At 49.5% G+C, this 20,848-nt stretch overlaps 1 long non-coding RNA gene across 1 annotated transcript in view; it reads left to right on the plus strand.

The window, feature by feature from the left end:
- The window catches only part of LOC137630573 (uncharacterized), a 74,757-nt gene that overhangs the window by 641 nt on the left and 53,268 nt on the right, over positions 1-20,848 (plus strand). The gene's annotated exons all lie outside the window — the stretch shown is intronic.

A 20,848-nucleotide genomic window follows, 5' to 3' on the forward strand; every position in this document is an offset into this window, starting at 1 on the left:
ACTGGTTGTTGTTGTTACGGATGAAATGAAGGTGAAAACCGGTCAAATCACTTTGTTTTCTACAGGAAAACATTTTCTGTTAAAATGTTTAAATATAATGGCTTTTATTCAAATTCTGTCCTCATTTCACTCATCAAGAACGTATGTACTGCGCACGCCAACATTAGCAATGTTACGCTAACATTGTTAACGTTAGCAATGCTACGCTAATATTAGCAATGTTACGCTGACATTGCTAACGTTTGCAATGCTACGCATATTAGCAACGTTACATTAACATTTACTAATATTTGCAATCTTACGCTAACATTAACAACACTAAATATAATGGATCTTGTTCCGCCACTGGCTCGCTTCGCTCGCATAAAAATAAAAAATCAAGCTCGTATGTACTCGCAAACGGTAATGTTGAGCTCCGCACGCTAAAAACATTAAAATTAAAGAAATTAATGACTTACTTTTATGACCCAGACGACAATACTTGTGGGTCACTGGGGTGTTGAGACTGACGTCTTAACTTCTATGAACGGCACTTGGGACACTAAACATTGGGGTATTACATTATGTGATTTAAGGAAATTATCAACATTGGATGACGTATCAAAAAATTCCCCATGAAATTTAGCAAATGCTTTTAAGTATGGAATACTGCAGCCGTTACAAGTTTCTATAACTTCCATCGTAAAATATGAAAAAAACCTCACTTGAAATAACAAAGACCTGACTAGGACAAAGGTTTCCACGGAAAAGGATTTGTTGTTAGGGTTATGAAGAGACCACTTGAAGAGATAATGGAAGGGGTTTGGGAAATTTTAACCCCCCCTCTTGTGCAAATTTTCCATACGTATGGGTTCGTGATTGGTTAACGGAAAAACAACGGAGTCTAGAGAGTAAACATGAATGAACTAGAATGGGAAACTTGTCCAGAGCAAGTATTTATGTGAAATTGGGGCGTGACAAGATAATAACAAAATGTGTAAAATTAATATTTATTCCGAAATACAAACCTCGCTATTTACATAGGATTACTACTTTCGGCGTAACTGAAATGGCGAGCCATTAGATTTTTAACGAGGGTTAACTACCCCGCGCTAGTTAGCAGGGGTAGGGGAGGGGTAGCTAGCTACCCCTCCCCCCTCACACACTGGTGAACTAACTCACTTTGCTTTTGGCTCGGACGATGAACGGATGTCTCTGTTCCTGTCCTCGCATGGCAGCCATTTATTGTTTTGTCTTTACTTAATTACTTACTTTTCTTTACTCATGTATATATGTAAACATATTTTTATGTTTATGTATATATTTGAGTATAGAAATCAGTACGTTTCCTTTTCAGTGTTCGTGCTGTGTGTGTGTGTGTGTACGATATCACCGTGTGGCCGGCGGCAGTCAGGCCACTACGATGTAATTTCATGGACCGCGATCTCTTCCTTGGTCCTTCGGTCGGCTCCTTCCACGGGCGCCGTGGGGAATCGTCATCGCTGGGCTTATGGTTTCTCCGCTACTCCTCTTTTCCTACGGGGAAGGTGGGGTTCAGCGTAGGATAGTTTGCCAACGGTCTCTCTCTCTCTCTCTGGAGGTCGTTAACCCTTTTACTACGTTTTCTACATACAATGGAACCTCTACACACGAACGTATCTACATCCGAATTTTCCAACATCCAAAGTAAAATTCGAGCAAATTTTTGACTCTACACCCGAATTTTATTTCGACACACAAAGTAAACATTACTCCATTGAGCGTCGAATGCTCAGTTCTCTATTCTGAATTCCTTTATTAACTAAAACACATTTGTTCCGACACAGAGACTTACCTTGAAACACTTTATAGGAGATTACTGGTAACTCCTCTCTGACGACCAGATTTTTACGTAGTTTCCCCCTACTTCCATGTTCTATACTGTCCTGAATAACGGGAAATAACATGACCTGGGGGCATTGCCCAGGCAGGTCGCCCGTCTTTGAGAAGCTCTCCCCAGTATGTTTTCTGGTCGCGTTGTGTTCACACACACCGCTCCTTATTCTCTGTGCGACCCCCTTTGTGCGCGTTACTATGTAGTTACTACATGGTCTCGATTCCTTCACGAGTGATTAGTGCCTTATCTGTGTTCTTTTAGGATCGTTCCTTTGTGCTTTTATTGGCGTTTTAGTGCTTTGCCTTGCTTTATGCTTGGGTTTAGCGATCTCTGTGTGTGCTTTGGAGTACGATCGCCGTTGTCCTGGGCCTAGAGCCGGGTATTCGTGTTGGGCTTTCTTGTCAAAGCCAGTTCGCCGTCAGAATGCGGCACGATGAAGACGGACTCGAAGAGGTCTCCTAGGGAAACTAGCATGTCTTCCCCTGCGACGTCGGCAGGAGAGGGGGCAGGTTGAGTGCATTCTTCTCCCCTACCCAGAGTAGGGGACGAGGTAAGTCCTTGAAGTGTAAGAAGTTGGTGCCTCCTTCCCAAGGGTGAGATGTTGTGGGGGGAACCTTCTTTGTTCAGGGCAGATCAGGCGCCTACAGGTGAGTGTGTGGGGGTCCGAGGGACACGTCTCTCTCGTAGGGACGGCGTCTCGGCGGAGGACCCCATGTGGCCTAATAATGTTCCTTTTTTCTTATCACCAGATTCATGGGTAGAGGCCTCAGGCGCTTCAGCTGCGGAGGGATCCGCTGGCGTGGAATGTACCAAGGACGCCGTTGAGGTCCCCACTGGACATGGAAGAGGTCCTATGCTAGTCCTTCACCCTGGATCCGCATCGGGGCTCGATCCTTCGGGCCCTTCAAGCGAGGAACGTCGGAGACGACACAGGAGGAAGAGAGATCAGTCTGTGTGGAGGAACTCCCCTTGCGGTCTCCCACAGGATCTCGGGACGGGAAGTCCCCGTTCCCCTCCATACAAGCCAAGAGCCCCGCCAGAGAGTCAGCTGATGGGCGGAGGACCCCGTCTTGTAGGCCTAAGTCCCTTCCTAGAGCCAACCCATCCGCTCAGTGGAGGGAGCCGTCTTCTAGGATGGGCAGCCTAGACGGGTCTCCCCATCGGGATGATAGACAGGGACGGGCACCCCCGTCGATCTGTTTCACGGAGGAGCCGTCCCGGTTCTCGAGGAGAATGGGGATCAGTCTGTGTGGAGGAACTCCCCTTGCGGTCTCCCACAAGATCTCGGGACGGGAAGTCCCCGTTCCCCTCCATACAAGCCAAGAACCCCGCCAGAGAGTCAGCCGGTGGGCGGAGGACCTCGTCTTGTAGGCCTAGTCCCTTCCTAGAGCCACTCCATCCGCTCAGTGGAGGGAGCCGTTGCCTAGGATGGACAGCCTAGACGGGTCTCCCCATCGAGATGATAGACAGGGACTGGCACCCCCGTCGATCTGTTTCACGGAGGAGCCCGTCCCGTCGTCCAGGTCCTCCAGGAGAATGGGGATCAGTCTGTGTGGAGGAACTCCCCTTGCGGTCTCCCACAGGATCTCGGGACGGGAAGTCCCAGCGTACAGGAGAGTTCTTGCCTTAATTAGGGGTTATAACAACCTTATAGAACCCGCCACTCAAGAGGAAGAACCCTGGACTTCAGGCCTGAACAAGTTCATAGCGGTCCCCGCCCAGAAAAAGTCCTCTCTCTCTCTTCCCGAGGCCAGTAACGTGGGGATTGGAAAGACTCACATTGATAAGGTCATATCCCGCAATAGCGACTCCTGCAGGGGTCACAGCTCAGCAAAGCTCCTACAGGGTTTGAAGTCGCAGACGAAATACTACTCTTTAGAAAATAGGCCGACCGGTGCGTACAAGACCGAGGAAACCATAGACATCCTGTGCCAGGGCATCTCCGACGGGAGGGCATCGGCAGCATCTACCTTCTTCTCCCCTTCCGAGTCGGCAATGATGGAGGAGATGTCCAAGGACTTAGTTAATATGGCCTCCTGGCTGGATTGGTGGGCCACCACCCTAGTAGGCACCCAGATTCCTACAGACACCATGGAACCTGCAAAACGGGAGGCTCTGAATGAGTTGCTGGGGTCAGGTAGCCGCGCCCTTAAATTCCTGACCTTTCAGTCTTTGGCTCTCTCCGCAAACTGGATTCTCCGGAGAAGAGACGCCCTAGTCAAGAACCTTCCCATTAAGATTCCTGACAGAGAAGCTAAAGCCTTGAAGACCTGCTCCGTCTGGGGGGAGCAGCTTATTCCGACGAAGAAGGCGGAAGAGGTCGTGGAGAAGTTGGCCAAAAAGAGGGAGCTACCTACCCTGAAGCCACAGGCGGCACGCCGCCCCATCTTCAGGAGGCCAGTGACAGAAGCACCCATGGCCGCGCGTACCACACCAACTCAAGGAAGGAGGGAATCCTCGTCAGGACAGTGGTCTTCCTCTGTGGTTCCCCCCCGAAGAGGTTCATCTTCTAACCCCCCAACGTATAGGTCTTCTTTCTACTCCTCCAGGAGGGGGAGAACAGGCCGTTCTTCCCGTAGGAGATAAGATGGGAGGCCCCCCTCCCCTGCCCAAGCCTCAGGTAGGGGGATGCCTCAGACTCACTTGGCAAGCATGGAAGCTCCACGGAGCAGATCCGTGGACAGTTACAGTACTAAAGGAGGGCTACAGGATCCCCTTCATGGAAGAGACACCCCCCCTAGTTCCAGCAACGCAGGCAGACTGGTTGGTGCCCAAGGACCTGGCGAAGGGGGCAGCGTTGGACGAAGAAGTCAAGACGTTGCTGCAGAAGGGAGCTTTAGAAACAGTGACATTCCCGGGTCCGGGGTTCTACAGCCGCCTGTTCCTAGTGGAAAAAGAGACAGGAGGGTGGAGACCTGTAATAGACCTGTCAGCCCTCAACAGGTTTCTCAGGAAAGTGACCTTCAAAATGGACACTCCAAGAACGGTCATGGCGTCCTTGAGAGAGGGCGACTTTTTGATTTCTATAGACCTCAAGGACGCCTACTTCCGAGTGCCCATTCATCCGTCGAGCAGGAAGTTTCTCCGGGTCAAGTGGGGTACCCAGGTGTTACAATTCAAGGCCCTATGCTTCGGTCTTTCAACAGTCTCCCAGGTATTCACGAGGGTCTTTACGACGGTCCCCATATGGGCCCACGAACGGGGCATTCGACTGATCAGGTACCTGGACGACTGGTTACTCCTTTCATCCTCAAAGGAAGACTTGAAACAACAGGGCGAAGATCTTCTTCAATTGTGCAAGACCCTGGGCATCGTGGTCAACTTGGAGAAATCACAGCTAACCCCATCCAACAGGAGGACGTACCTTGGAATGGTCATGGATTCGTTACAGGTCAAGGCATTCCCAACCACGGAAAGGCTGGACAACCTGGATCGAGTGCTCCGGCCCTTCCTTCTGGGTCGCCCCAGAAGAGCGCAGGGTTGGCAAAGGTTGGTAGGGCACCTGGTGTCCCTAGAGAAGCTGGTACCTCACGGGAGACAGAACTTAAGGGTTCAATGGAACCTGAAAGAACATTGGAACCAGAAAAGTTCCCCGGACATTGTGGTCCCTCTCCTTCAGGAGTCCAGGAAGGCCTTGGAATGGTGGCAGGATCGGTCGAACACCCTAAGGGGGATGCTACTGTCCTCCCAACCTCCGGAGGTTCTTCTCTTCACGGAAGCATCGAAGGACGGGTGGGGAGCCCATCTCCGGGAAAAGACAGAAAAGGGGGCATGGTCAGAGGGGGAGAAATCCCTACACATAAATATCCTGGAAATGAGAAGCGGTCCAAGAAGCCTGCAACCACTTCGAGGAGGACATGAGAGGGCGTTCGGTGGCCCTAATGTCAGACAATGCAACGGTGGTGGCTTACGTGAAGAAGGAGGGGGGACTGAGATCAAAAGAGTTGTGCGAACTAGCCCTTCAAATCCTAAAATGGGCGGAACAGAAGGACGTCATCCTGACGGCAAGGTTCATCCCAGGGAAGAACAACGTCCTAGCAGACGGCCTCAGCAGAGTGGGGCAAGTGGTAGCAGCAGAATGGTCCCTACACCCACAAGTGGCAAGCTACATTATACAGATGTAGGGATCTCCGGTAATGGATCTGTTTGCAACAAGGTTGAACGCGCAACTCCCCGTATTTTGTTCTCCCGTCCCAGATCCGAAGGCGGCAATGGAAGACGCCTTTCAGCACAAGTGGGACGGACTGGACGTGTACGTCTCCCCCCCCTTCTCCCTGATAAGGCAGGTCCTCAACAGAGTAAGGGCAGCAACCAACCTAAGGATGACTTTGGTAGCGCCTTGGTGGCCGGAGAGAGAATGGTTCGCGGACCTAAGGAACCTCTCCGTCCTACCTCCTTGGCCTCTACCCGGCAGGTCAGACCTATTAAAACAACCTCACTTTCAGCGGTTTCACAGAAACCCGCAAGCCCTTCGTCTTCACGCCTGGAGATTATCCAGCGGCTCCTGAAGAAGCAAGGGTACTCCGGCAAGACAGCCAGGAGGATGTCGCTATACCGGAGGAAATCATCCACAGCCGTCTACCAGTCTAAGTGGGCGGTATTCGTGAAGTGGTGCAGGGACAAGAAGTTAGAGCCCTTGGAAGCGTCAGTGCCCGTGATAGCCGACGTCATGGTTTATCTCAGGGACAAGTTAGACATGTCAGTTCCAGCGATCAAGGGAGTTCGGGCGGCCCTGGGTCAAGTCTTTCTTCTCAAGGGCATAGATCTCGGCTCCTCCAGGCATATCTCCATGCTTATCAGAGCGTTCGAACAATCATGCCCCCCTTCCGCCCCTAGAATCCCGAGTTGGGACTTAGCGCGAGTCCTAGATATGTTACGGAAACCACCATTCGAGCCCTTAAAGGACATCGATGACAAGAATCTCACGCTCAAGGCGGTCTTCTTGCTAGCATTAGCCTCGGCTAAGAGGGTGGGCGAGCTACACGGACTGTCATTCGAGGTGGAACACACTAGGGGATGGAAGGAAGTAACCTTTAAGTTTGTCAAATCCTTCGTCGCCAAGACTCAGAACCCCTCGGTGTGGGATCCGAGGTTTGAGAGTTTTTCGATTCCGGCAATCCCGAATAAAGGAAACCCGAAGGACCTAAAATTATGCCCGGTCAGGACTATTAGGAAATACTTTAAGAGAACGGCAAACCTCCGCCCGTCTATCAAGAATCTCTTCGTCTCATGGGGAAAATAAAGAAAAACATATCCAAAAATACGGTTTCGTTCTGGCTCAGGAAAGTGATCACGCAAGCCTACTTGAAACAAGGTCTTCCTACACCGGGGAAACCCAGAGCTCACGATGTTCGGGGCATTAGCACCTCTCTAACGTTTGAAAAGAACATGTCAGTAGCGCAGGTTCTTCGAGCGGGAACTTGGTCCAACCAGTCGACCTTCACCGCACATTATCTCAAGGACTGTACGAGAAAGTCTCTGGACGGGTTTTCTATCGGGCCGGTCATCTCAGCCCTGCATTCGGTTTGACGGCTCAAGCCCCAGGCTCAATCGCGAAACATAAAGTATCTAGACACAAGGAGCCGAGTTCTATTTTCCCCCCTTTTCTAACTTTCTCGTACCGTCAGTCGTCATCAAGAAATATCGCTCATTACACAAGACGAAAATTCGCCATATCAAGCACAACGAAGATATTGCAGAAGGGTAAGTGTTATATCACACTTAATGAGTCTTTTACGTAGTTTTCCCTACTGTCCATCGGGGTCAGGGCTAAAGGGCACTCCCCCCTCCTAAGGTGTAAGTCTCCTATAAAGTGTTTCAAGGTAAGTCTCTGTGTCGGAACAAATCACAAATTTTAAGTAATTTGTATTTTTCCTAACAATACTTACCGAAGAAACACTTTAGGTTTAGGGCCCCCCCAACCGTCCCCGCAGTGCCCCGCTGACCTCGTGGTTTTGTTCATTACATAAAACATACTGGGGAGAGCTTCTCAAAGACGGGCGACCTGCCTGGGCAATGCCCCCAGGTCATGTTATTTCCCGTTATTCAGGACAGTATAGAACATGGAAGTAGGGGGAAACTACGTAAAAATCTGGTCGTCAGAGAGGAGTTACCAGTAATCTCCTATAAAGTGTTTCTTCGGTAAGTATTGTTAGGAAAAATACAAATTACTTAAAATTTGTGATATTGATACAAACACACTCGTGTGCGTATGCACAAACACACACAGGTGCAAAAATTGCAACGCAGTAAGAGAGACGGTCTGGGAGGAGGTAGAGATGGTGACTGCGATAACATACCGTAACTCGTCACTGAAAGTGATGAAAATAAAAAATCAAAAGAAAAAAATGTATAAAATATGAAATATAAAAATAAAAAAAAAAGTAAATAAGCTAAGTTAGATTAAAATTTCCGTAGTGTAAGTTACGGTATGTTATCGCAGTCACCATCTCTACCTCCTCGCCGATCGTGTCTCCTCGTGCGTGTGTGTGTGTTTGAGCATACGCACACAAGTGTGTTTGTATCAATATTTGTTTTTCAATATTAAACTTACCCGATAATCATGTAGCTGTCAACTCCGTTGCCCGACAGAATTCTATGGAGGGATACGCCAGCTATCACAATACTAGAAGGGGGTGTATTTACCAGCGCCACCTGTGGCCAGGTACTCAAGTACTTCTTGTTGACACCTCCTCAATTATTCCTCTGTCGTGCTTCCGGCAAGACGTTCTGGGATATGCTTATGTTCTTGGAGTATTTTCACGACTTTGGTGAAGTATTTCTCTTTGATTTCGGCTGTCGCTTTACTGGAAACTTCTATATTAGCTTAGTTAGCTTTTGGAATTAATTTGATTAATTTTGGTGACGAGAGAGTATGAACTCTCGTTCACTTTTCAATGGCCGACCCTTCCCTTAGACGGAAGTGTTGGTGTCTAAGAGAGTATAGACTCTCTTTCTTAATTTTGCTTAACAAAGTTATAGATTTATTTTATATCTCTCCGCCTCTTATAGGCCTCTTCGATTAACTTCCTTTTATTATAAACTCATTAAAATTAATTTTTATATTTGTTTATATTCGACCTTCCTAATAGTAGGCGGTCTTTTACCGAAGTTAATAAACTTTGAGCCCGTCATTTCGGTTTTACCTGTTAACATATTATGCTATTTCCGCCACAGAGTTTGAAAGTTTTTCTTTGACAGTCTCGTACTGTTTTCAAAGCTGAACTAACGTTTTGTTTTGTCTCTGCAGTTGTTGACGTACAGAACGTTCAACTTGCACTCTATCGTTACGATAGAGAAAGAATGTTCACGGTTTCACGTTGCAGTAAGAGTAACCGTGTCTAGCGTTTTGTTCATTCTTTCTTAACTTAATGGTTTTGATCCTAATAAAGGAACTTTTCAGTTTTTTTTTCCTTTAACAATAATATGTTTTAACGATATATATGATTGGGCTCTTCTCTCAGGTTCTAAGTCAAGAGAGAGAGAGAGAGAGAGAGAGATAGAGACGGAGGGAGAAAGAGGATAAACGTTTCATTCAAGCCTGCCAGGCGTACGAGTAACGTCGTTATCGTTTTTTGCTCTTCTCCCTAGTCTCTTTAGGGGAAGAAACTAAACGTTTCTAGAGTGATCTAGTGTTTAGTCTCTTTCCAACCACTGAATTATCTTTCATTAGATTTTTCTGTTACATTGTAATTCTGTTTTCGCAATTACTAACTTTGAGAAAGGATAGAATTGCGTATTTCAGGTACAAACCACTTAAAGTTTCGAGTTCAGTGAAATAAGTGCAAACAGAAATCAAAGTGATAAGTGATTAGTGCGTGAGGGTACTTTTGTGCGCGCCAGTCGTCCTCCCAGTCCGGGACCTCTTGCAAGCTCTCAAGCCCAGGGGAGAAGCAATGTCGAAGGGCATAAGGGTTCAGCAGGCCTTGATCGGCGCACAGAAGTATTCTCGGTGGTTGTGGGCGTGTCTTACCGAGACCGTCACTCCCACCCGCAGACGATTGAGCCCTTATTTTGCTCGTCTGCAGAAGAGATTAGGGGAGAAAATAAAAGCAGAGTAACGCTGGTCTCAGGTCTCAAGACTTCTTAAACGTTAAGTCCAGACCTATGCCAGACGTACGAAGTTAAAGTTTACAACCCGAATGCAGTCATTGGGTTAGCTCTGACTCTCCTCAGTCATCAGTTGATTACACTCCGCCTAAGAGGAGTAAGGTTCTGCCACAACAGATCTCTGCTGTTAAGGCTTTACCTCAGCAGAACTTAGTGTCTGCCGACCCCAAGTTAACTCTACTGCAGTCCATACAGTCACAACTTTCGGTCTTGATGCGTGAGTGTCGGGCTGAGAGTGTTGCACCTCCTCCTCCGCCTACACTCCCTCCACCTGTTCTCGCTCCGCCTGTGCTCGCCCAGCCTGCACCTGCTCCGCCTGTGCTCGCCCAGCCTGCACCTGCTCCGCCTGGTTGCAGCACCATCTGCCAGGCGTACGATGTTGTGAACTCTACTACAGTCCATGCAAGCACAGCTTTCGGACTTGATGAGTGAGTGTCGGGCTGAGAGTGTTGCTCCTCCGCCTCCGCCTACACTCCCTCCTCCTACACTCGCTCCGCCTGATCACAGTACCATCTGCCAGGCGTACGATGTTGTGGACTCTACTACAGTCCATGCAAGCACAGCTTTCGGACTTGATGAGTGAGTGTCGGGCTGAGAGTGTTGCTCCTCCGCCTCCGCCTACACTCCCTCCTCCTACACTCGCTCCGCCTGATCACAGTACCATCTGCCAGGCGTATGATGTTGTGGACTCTACTACAGTCCATGCAAGCACAGCTTTCGGACTTGATGCGTGAGTGTCGGGCTGAGAGTGTTGCTCCTCCGCCTCCGCCTACACTCCCTCCACCTACACTCTCTCCGCCTGATCGCAGTACCACCTGCCAGCAGTTCCACCTGCCAGGCGTACGATGTTGAGACACGTGCTGAGTTTGCTGTTCCCTGTGGTGTTCAGCCTCCGCCTTTCTTAAGGCAACCTTTACATTGGGATCAGGAGGATTATACCTCTCTTCCTCCTCCTCCACTTGCTGCTCCACCAGTGATGCAACACTCGGTTGAGGTACAACAACCTCTCCCGTCCATGAGTCAGTTTCCTCAGCTCTTGCTGCAGCGAGCTCAACCCTCCATAAGGCAAGCACCACAACACCTTAGCCTTGCGCCTCATGAGCCTCAGCTTGCGAGACATTTACCTTGTTCTGCGCAGCCTCTTCCTCATCGCGCTCCGCTCACACCACAGGAACTGGAACTTGCTACTCCGCTTCCGCCAACCGCTCAGCAAGCGCAACCCTTGGGTTCAACCACTCATGCTAGGAGTCAGCCTCCTCCACCCATGCGCCTTCCTTCTGCTTGTCTTTTATTCAGCCTTTGCAGACTGAGCCTCAGGTGTTCCCTCATCGGAGTCTTGAAGAGGAAACCACACTATTGTTGTTCCAGCTCGTTCTGACTCTGCTGTTCAGCATACCATGGTTTAAACCCCATGCAAGCATGCATAAAGCACTCTAGCACTGGTCATGGAATTTCTGAGAAATGTTAAACGCCATGCACACGCTCTGCTTTCCTTTCAGCAGGCTCTGCTTACAGCAGGCTCTGCTTACTACATGCTCAGCATTCAGCATGCTCTGCATTCAGCATGCTCTGCATACAACATGCTCTGCATACAGCATGCTCTGCATTCAGCAGCATACTCTGCATACATCATGCTCTGCATACCTTACCGCATGCTTCTCAACACATCTTGGGTTGTTGCCAACTCACTAGACTGTCAAGCAGTTTCATAACGTTGCCTTCTAGTCTGCTGCTTTGCACCAGTGAACCCTCACTCAGAGAACTTAGCTTTTCTAGGATAAGGTCCCTGTAGATGAGAAAGTTCTTTTCTCCCTCCTTCTGATATTCCCTTGAGGACTCTGTCATTTGGAGGGAGCCTTTAGCTGCATAACCTCTTATGGACTTTTATTTAAGCATAACATGCTTACAGGGAAGGTAATGGTTACACTTCAGCCGCTAATCCCGTCTGTTACCACACCTGCTCCCATAGACCTTGAGCTGTGTTGCATGACATGCAGTCCAAGCTTAGTCCTTGTTAGAGGATTTTTTGTTTACGGAGTCAATGTGTCACGGGGAAGACGTTCAACAACCAACAGAAGGGACTTGTTGTGACGCAGTGCGGCAACCTCAGCAACCCGTTAAGGAGTTGTCTGTACGACCCAGACAGTCTAGACAGATTCGGGTTGTCACTGTACTTCCTCGCTTGCCCATGATTGACAGTTTACAGACTGTGCAGCAGTATCATGATCTTGTGTCCGGCTCCGTCAGACGACTGGCTTTTAAGAGCTCCCTCAAGTCGTCGCTGTCTGGAGATTTTCAAATGGACTATGGATCTGACCAAGGAACTGGGCCTCCTGGTCAATTTTGAGGAGTCTCAGCTCGTTCCATCCCAGACCATTGTCTCCTTGGGTATGGATCTTCAGAGTCGAGCTTTTCGGACTTGTCCGTCGGCCCCAAGGATCTTCCAAGCCCTAGAATGCATCCAGAGCATGCTGAGAAGGAACCGATGCTTAGTCAGGCAGTGGATGAGTCTAACAGGGACACTTTCATCGCTGGCCCTGTTCATCGAGTTAGGGAGACTCCTCCTCCGCCCCCTTCAGTTTCATCTAGCTGCTCACTGGATAAAGGACATGACGCTAGAGACGGGCTCAGTTCCTGTTTCCGAAGAGATGAGGTCTACTCTAACGTGGTGGAAGAACAGCATTCTTCTCAAGGAAGGTCTACCTTTGGCTGTTCAGACCTCCGACCACCGTCTCTTCTCGGACGCATCGGACACGGGCTGGGGTGCGACACTGGACGGACAGGAATGCTCGGGAACATGGAATCAGGAGCAAAGGACACTTCACATCTATTGCAAGGAGTTGTTGGCAGTTCATTTGGCCTTGATAAACTTCAAGTCCCTCCAGCTTAACAAGGTGGTGGAGGTGAACTCCGACTACACCACAGCCTTGGCTTACATCTCCAAGCAGGGAGGGACTCATTCGAGGAAGTTGTTCGAGATCGCAAGGGACCTCCTCATTTGGTCAAAAGATCGAAAGCTCACGCTGGTAACGAGGCTCATTCAGGGCGATATGAATGTCATGGCAGATCGCCTCAGCCGGAAGGGTCAGGTCTTCCCCACAGAGTGGACCCTTCACAAGAATGTTTGCAGCAGACTTTGGGCCCTGTGGGGTCAGCCAACCATAAATCTATTCGCTACCTCGATGACCAAGAGGCTCCTCTTGTATTGTTCTCCGATTCCAGACCCAGCAGCAGTTCGCGTGGATACCTTTCTGCTGGATTGGTCCCATCTCAACCTGTATGCATTCCCGCCGTTCAAGATTGTCAACAGGGTACTTCAGAAGTTCGCCTCTCACAAAGGGACACGGATGACGTTGGTTGCTCCCCTCTGGCCCGCGAGAGAATGGTTCACTGAGGTACTGCAATGGCTGGTCGACGTTCCCAGGACTCTTCCTCCTAGAGTGGACCTTCTGCGTCAACCTCACGTAAAGAAGGTACACCCAACCTCCACGCTCTTCGTCTGACTGCCTTCAGACTATCGAAAGACTCTCAAGAGCTAGAGGCTTTTCGAAGGAGGCAGCCAGAGCGATTGCCAGAGCAAGGACGACATCCACTCTCAGAGTCTATCAGTCTTAATGGGAAGTCTTCCGAAGCTGGTGCAAGGCCAATGCAGTTTTCCTCAACCAGTACCAATGTAACCCAGATTGCTGACTTCCTGTTACATCTAAGGAACGTAAGATCCCTATCAGCTCCTACGATCAAGGGTTACAGAAGTTTGTTGGCAGCGGTTTTCCGCCACAGAGGCTTGGATCTTTCCTCCAACAAAGATCTACAGGACCTCCTTAGGTCTTTTGAGACCTCAAAGGAACGTCGGTTGTCCACTCCAGGCTGGAATCTAGACGTGGTCCTAAGGTTCCTAATGTCATCAGGATTTGAACCGCTCCAATCAGCCTCTTTTAAGGACCTCACATTAAAAACTCTTTTCCTCGTGTGCTTAGCAACAGGTAAAAGAGTAAGTGAGATCCACGCCTTCAGCAGGAACATAGGTTTCACATCTGAAACGGCTACATGTTCCTTGCAGCTCGGTTTTTTGGCTAAAAACGAGCTTCCTTCCCGTCCTTGGCCTAAGTCGTTCGAGATCCCAAGCCTGTCCAACATGGTGGGGAACGAACTGGAGAGAGTACTTTGCCCAGTTAGAGCTCTTAAGTACTATCTAAGAAGGTCAAAACCATTACGAGGACAATCAGAAGCCTTATGGTGTGCTATCAAGAAGCCTTCTCTACCAATGTCTAAGAACTCAGTTTCTTACTACATCAGGCTTCTGATTAGAGAAGCAAATTCTCATCTGAAGGAAGAAGACCTTGCTTTGCTGAAGGTAAGGACACATGAAGTGAGAGCTGTGGCTACTTCAGTGGCCTTCAAACAGAACCGTTCTCTGCAGAGTGTTATGGATGCAACCTATTGGAGAAACAAGTCAGTGTTCGCATCATTCTATCTCAAAGATGTCCAGTCTCTTTACGAGTACTGCTACACCCTGGGTCCATTCGTAGCAACGAATGCAGTAGTAGGCGAGGGCTCAGCCACTACATTCCCATAATCCCATAACTTTTTAACCTTTCTCTTGAATACTTTTTATGGGTTGTACGGTCGGCTAAGAAGCCTTCCACATCCTTGTTGATTTGGCGGGTGGTCAATTCTTTCTTGAGAAGCGCCAAGGTTAAAGGTTGTGATGAGGTCCTTTAGTATGGGTTGCAGCCCTGTATACTTTAGCACCTTTGAGTTGATTCAGCCTCCCAAGAGGAACGCTGCGCTCAGTAAGGAAGACGATCTTATTAAAGGCAGAGTAACGGTTCAAGTCGACTTCCTTACCAGGTACTTATTATTTCATTGTTATTGTGGATAACTGATTATATGAAATATGGGATACTTAGCTATCCTTTAATCTTGTACACTGGTTTTCACCCACCCCCCTGGGTGTGAATCAGCTACATGATTATCGGGTAAGTTTAATATTGAAAAATGTTATTTTTATTAATAAAATAAATTTTTGAATATACTTACCCGATAATCATGATTTAATCGACCCTCCCTTCCTCCCCATAGAGAACCAGTGGACCGAGGAATAATTGAGGAGGTGTCAACAAGAAGTACTTGAGTACCTGGCCACAGGTGGCGCTGGTAAATACACCCCCTTCTAGTATTGTGATAGCTGGCGTATCCCTCCATAGAATTCTGTCGGGCAACGGAGTTGACAGCTACATGATTATCGGGTAAGTATATTCAAAAATTTATTTTATTAATAAAAATAACATTTTAGTTAATAAAGGAATTCAGATTCGCTGATATTGTTTTTTTAGTTACATGTAACTGTCTTTCAACTCGTTAGCGCTGTTAAAAATCATATGTACACAACACATTTTTGTTTAATCTCTCATTTTTGTTTAATATATCTCTCTCTCTCTCTCTCTCTCTCTCTCTCTCTCTCTCTCTCTCTCTCTCTCTCTCTCTCTCTCTCTCTCTCTCTCTCTCTCAGGAAAAATTAATAGACGTCTCTAACACTAACAGTGAAGAAGAACAAGAGAGAGAGAGAGAGAGATAGATAGAGTATTTATTTAAAGAACATGTTAACACCATGTCTACCTTCTCGCCGATCGTCCGTCTCCTCCTGGCGTCGCAAATCCTACACCTGCGGTGGCGTGTCTCTAAGGTAAAGTGGCAATATAACACATTTTTTATTTATTATTTCTTAATAATTATCTTTTTTACCTGCTTCTTTCATATTATGCAGTTATGTTATTGTTACGTGTAATTATGTGTAGCCATTTATTAATGATTTATTATGGGTTTTTAGGCTGAAGAACGAATTAAATGAATTACCATGTATTCTTATGGGAAAACTCGTTTCTACATCCGAACATTTTCTACATCCGAAGTTGGTTGTGGAACGAATTAAATTCGTATGTAGAGGTACCACTGTACTACGATAGCTCCTCCGTTCGGGTGGAGATACTTTTTATCTCAATTATATTTTTATTATAAAATCCAATTGTATTTGTTAACTTTTCAGCTTTTTAGAACGTTTCCCTTCGGGGTTTTTCGTTCTTACCTTTAGTGAACATTCTTTAATGGATTGCATAATTATAATTGTTATAATTCTGTTTTTGTTACAGTTCTCGCCCTTCCCCTTCCCGTGAGTGTAGGTGGGGTTGAGGGCTCTTGCCTGTTATGTAATTCTTGTGTTCTTTTCCCTCTGGTTTCCTCTTCGGAGTCTTCCCGGGGGAATGAATGTTAACTAATTACTTTTTATTTTCACAGTTAACGATCTGTTTTTCCGTTTGCCTAATGTGACAACGAAGCAGAGCTGTCTTGTTGGGACTCAGGGAGTCGGCTGTTGCTGCCTCCTCTATAGGACTTTGTCAGGGGCGTGTCTCCTTCTCCTGGGAGTTCTTCAGTTCATTTTAGAACACTCAGGAGGTTTGCCTCCTTGGGTGGGTAACTTACCTTCCGAGGGAGGTTCCCTGCCCAGGTTTGAGTTTCTTTCCCTTTCGGGGGAAACTTCTCTTACCTTTAATAATTAAGATATGTTCCTGGTCCTCCGGCGGTTTTGCTCTTGGTGCTGAGCGACCGCTTTTGTACCTTGCTCAAGGGGCTGAGCGGTTACTTCTCGGACCATAGTTTTTGTGCGACTATGCTCTTGGTGCTGAGCGGTCTCACCTGCAGCTACGCTCAAGGGGCTGAGCAGCTGCAGGAGCGCCTCTTCGGAGGTTGGCTCCTAGGTCACTGGCTGACCCTTCGGCCCTTGGGCTCCATCTTCTGTCTCTTCTACGAAGTTTTCCTCTCTCGTTCGCGAGAGAGTACACTCATAGAGACTCCTCTTTGGAGGACTCCTTCTGCTGTTGTTGCTGAAGGCTCAGTCCCCTTCGGGGGGCAGCTGAGCCCTACGGTCTCTCCTGCGAGTGTTTCTTCCCCGGGCGGGAAGTTCACCACAGAGACTCCTCTTTGGAGGTCTCCTTCTGCTGTTGTTGCTGAGGGCTCAGTGCCCTTCGGGGGCAGCTGATGCCTCGGTCTCTCCTGCAAGTGCTTCTCCCCCTTGGGGGAGTTCACTCCAGAGACTCCACTTTGGAGGTCTGATGATGGTGCTCCTGCCTGTGGTCGTCTTCATCTTCACCCTCCCCGCAGAGGATCCTCCTGCCAGACCTTCTCCTGGACGCAGATGCGCTGTGGGCTCCAACGTACCTCGTTTCCTACGAGCACCGGTCCCTTCGGGGCTAAGGGCTTACGCCACAATGTGGGTAAGTCTCTTAAGTGCCAGGTTTTACCTGCGCGCCCACGTTTTCCTGCGCGCAGTAGCGCTCTTGCGCTCTCCTGCTGTGTTCCAGACTTCTCTCCTGCGATCTCCTGTTGCTGAGTCTTGCCATAGATCTCCTGATTGCCAGCGCTCACCTGCGCCTCGGAGACCTTCTGTGTGCCAGCCTCTTCAGCTCGCCAGCGCACTTGCGGACGCCCTTTCCTGCTACGCGCCTTGTGCGCCAATGGTCTCCTGTACGCCCACGATCACCTGCGTGCCAGCACACATCTGCGCTCCCTTTTCTAATGTGCGCAATGCGCGCCAACGTTCGCCATCGCGCCCACGATCTTTGGATCTAGGCACAGGCAAGGAGATTGTTCCTTCTTTTTACAACCTCGTTCGCCTTCTCGCCAGCGCACATCTGCGCGCCCTTTCCTGATGTGCGCAAGGCGCACCAGCATACTCCACGAGCTTCCAGATGTGGGTGGAGGCGAAAGAGATGATGATTCCTTCACCTCCTTGCCGACGATCTACTGTGCTCTAGATTTGAACGAGTCTCTGAGCGTCCGCGCACCCACGAGAAGTCTTCTGTACTCGCCCACGAGCGTTCGCTATTATGCGCAACCTCACCATCTGGTTCTGCCCCTCGCTGATATCTTCTGGCCGCACAACCGCGCTCCATCGATTTCCTACGCGCCAGTGATCTCCTAGCGATCGCGCGCGATTCTTCGCCTGCCTGCTAGCGTTTTCAACGCGCCCACGCTTCAGATCGCCGTACGCGGCCACGCGTTGGCTCTCCTGTATGCAATCGGTCGCTACGCACCGTCGCTCGCCGATGCGCCATCTCCCGCAAAGAACCATCGCTCGCCAACGCGCCATTGCTCACTTACGTGTTTTCGGTCTTCCGAACGCGCCCACGCATCCTCACGCGCATGCGCGCACATGTTAGACCGCGCGTGAACCAACGATTGTATCATCGCGCGAGCGCCAAGGGCGATTTCGACTGCGATTCCCGTCGGGTTTTCGCAACACGGGCAACCTGGCGAGTTTTTCTGGAGCGCATACTTTCAGATCATCATAGTCATGATCTTCACCTCGTAAGCGCAGAGCATGACATGTACAAGAGCAAGAAGAATCTTCAGAAGATTCTGGGTAACATTCTTCTCCCTTTTTCAGGCAGGCCCCATCATCCCTCTCCTCAGGATCGCCCGATCCCCTTCCCTCCAACGGTGGCTGCTGACACTGCCTCTGTTAGTCGTCAACAGAGGGAATACTTCGAGATCATGGGGTAGCCTGATTTAGCTCTTCCTCTCCATAATTCCGTGCAACGGACCTTCCGGGGTTTTTTCCCTCGAGAAACTCTCTTTCCGGGCAGGTGACATTTTCGACCTCGGGAATCTTGAACCCGGAGGAAGCTGCAAAGGGTGCCAGACAGGCCACCTTGTGGCTGATCATCGATCTTGAGTCTCGGGCCATCCGGTCGCGACCCGTGGTTTTATACAAGTAAGCTCCTGGAAGGTTATGGAACTTTCCTCCTCTCGGACACGTGCACCTTCGTTTCCCGACACAAAGTGTCGAACTTGGGGACAAACTCGATGTTGAAACATTGAGATGCAGTGACCGAGAGGTTTTCTCTCGTAGGTCCCTACTGTGGATATCGGCAAACCCAGACTCTCATCCATCCTTGGAAGGGGCTTGTTTCAGCCCAAGGACAAGGAACGAGCGACTGAGAGGTGGAGAGAATCGTATCACGATTCACTCCTCCAAGGCGCTTATATCCAGTCCCTACAAGCCTCCAGCGCCTCAACTTCAACAGCCTCGTTCAGCCTAGGACATCAGAACCGGCACGGGCAGCTAGACAAGGTGTCTATGCAGCTTCCCCCCTCCTGTCGGGGACGAAGGGCGAGGAGCCCTCCTGGGAAGGCAATAATCCTAGAGGGGGCGGCCTAGGCCGCAAACGCTAGGATTGGCAACCCCTACCTGCATCCCCCAGTGGGGGCGGGGGGGGGGGGGGGATGCCTGGATTTGCGCCTTCAAGTGGCAGAAACTCGGGGCTGATTCCTGAACGATCTCCATGATCAGCCAGGGATTTCGTGTCCCGTTTCGTAGCATCTCTACCTCCCCTGTCAGCGAATTCAGTGTCGCTGAGCCCCTATGCCATGGGATTGGCAAAGGGGCTAGCCCCTCGGGCAGAGGGCGAGACTATGCGCTATAAGGATGCTCTCCAAGGTTGTCGGCGGGTCCCCCCAAGGTTCTTCAAACGACTCTTTCTTGTAAGAAGCGCCTGAAGGCTGGAGACCCGCCATCGTCCTCTTAGCCCTGAACAAGTTTGTCATACAAACTTCAGTCAGTATGATACAACAGATTCGATCAGACTTGTAGGGAAACCACAAGACTTCACGTGCATACTGGGTCCGAGAGACAGGTACTTCCAGATCCCAATCCATCCGTCTTTACAGGAAGTACTGTACTTGGAATTCAGCCTAGGCAACAGATATACCAGTTCAAGTTGCGGTGCTTCGATCTTTCCACAGCTCCGCAGGCATTCACCAGGAAGTTCATCCCGAACCCTCATGTCCACACAGGAGCGGCATCCGCCTCCTTCGCTTTCTGGATGACTGGCTACCCCGGCGGTTTCGGTATCGACCCTTCTTCGACGCCGAGACAAGCCTCTGGGACTTTGCCAAGATCTAAGGATCATGGTAAATCTTGAGAAGTTTTCTCTGTTTCCATCGCAACAACTGGGATATCTAGGCTTAATTTTAGTCTCCAAGCTCCGTTAAGCCTTCCCATCAGATGACAGGATAGCAAGGCGGAGGAGAGTAGGATAAGAGAACCTTTCCTCAGGCGAGGAGAGTCTCCAGCCCTTTTCTGGTTACGCCTCCTAGGTCACCTTCCTCCTTGACCCCTCTAGTCCCAAACACTCGCCTCAGGATGAGTCTCCTGCTTTGGCGACAAGTCCTGGTGGAATCAAGACTACGATTCCCCAGACATTCTGGTCCTATGGGACCTGCCAAACGAGGGATCCTGCAGTGGTGGTTGACCTACGAAGCCTTTGCTAGAGAGTGGATCTTCTCGTCCCTCCTCCGCATTTGATGCTGTCCTCGGACGCGTCAAAGAAGGGGTGGGGGGTGGGGGGGCACGTTCTGAACCAAAGGATCTCAAGCCTATGGCCAGAACTAGAAGGGTACCTCCACATCAATTGGCTAGGAATGAAGGCCATATTCTGGCCGTCAACAGTTCCAACAGGCCCCGGCGAGTCACTCCGTGAGCGACAACACCACGGTAGTTGCTTTTCATCAAGCGGGGAGGAACTTTTTCATAAGTCTTCCCATCCTACAGTAGAGATACTGAGATGAACCGAAGTCCACTCAATACCACTATCGGCTCGCTTCATTCCGGACAAGGAATGTGCTCTCCGACAGTCGGAACAGAGCATCGCAGATAGAGAGTACCGAGTGGTCTTTGGAACCCCCAGTAGCCAGCAAGCTCGGACCTTGTGGTCCTGTTCGCGACGACCTTGAATTTCAAGCTGTCGCTGTACTTCTCCCCAGCCCCGGCCCCCAAGGCACCCTGCCGAGATGTCTTCCCACATCGGTGGGACAACATCGACGTCT

The sequence above is a fragment of the Palaemon carinicauda genome, chromosome 38 (assembly GCF_036898095.1).
Source record: "Palaemon carinicauda isolate YSFRI2023 chromosome 38, ASM3689809v2, whole genome shotgun sequence".
In the NCBI taxonomy this organism is placed as follows: Eukaryota; Metazoa; Arthropoda; class Malacostraca; order Decapoda; family Palaemonidae; genus Palaemon; species Palaemon carinicauda.